This window comes from Myotis davidii, unplaced genomic scaffold (genome assembly GCF_000327345.1).
Source record: "Myotis davidii unplaced genomic scaffold, ASM32734v1 scaffold1580, whole genome shotgun sequence".
NCBI classification, from domain to species: Eukaryota; Metazoa; Chordata; class Mammalia; order Chiroptera; family Vespertilionidae; genus Myotis; species Myotis davidii.
Window position 1 is genome coordinate 426 of NW_006292244.1, and position 259 is coordinate 684.

Consider the following 259-nt stretch of genomic DNA (forward strand, 5'->3'; position numbering starts at 1 on the left):
GGGCAGAAGGCCATTTGAGTGGGGTGGGTTTTGAAAGTGATAGACCAGGGGTGGGCAAACTTTTTGACTTGAGGGCCACAATGGGTTCTTAAACTGGACCGGAGGGCCGGAACAAAAGCATGGATGGAGTGTTTGTGTGAACTAATGCCGGGAGCCAGTCCATCCTTGCTGTTTCAAGGGACCTGGCATATATGGCATACTGTTCTTAATATATTTGCTCACCTTCTTGGCACTATGTGTTTTAACCAAGGTCACCTCT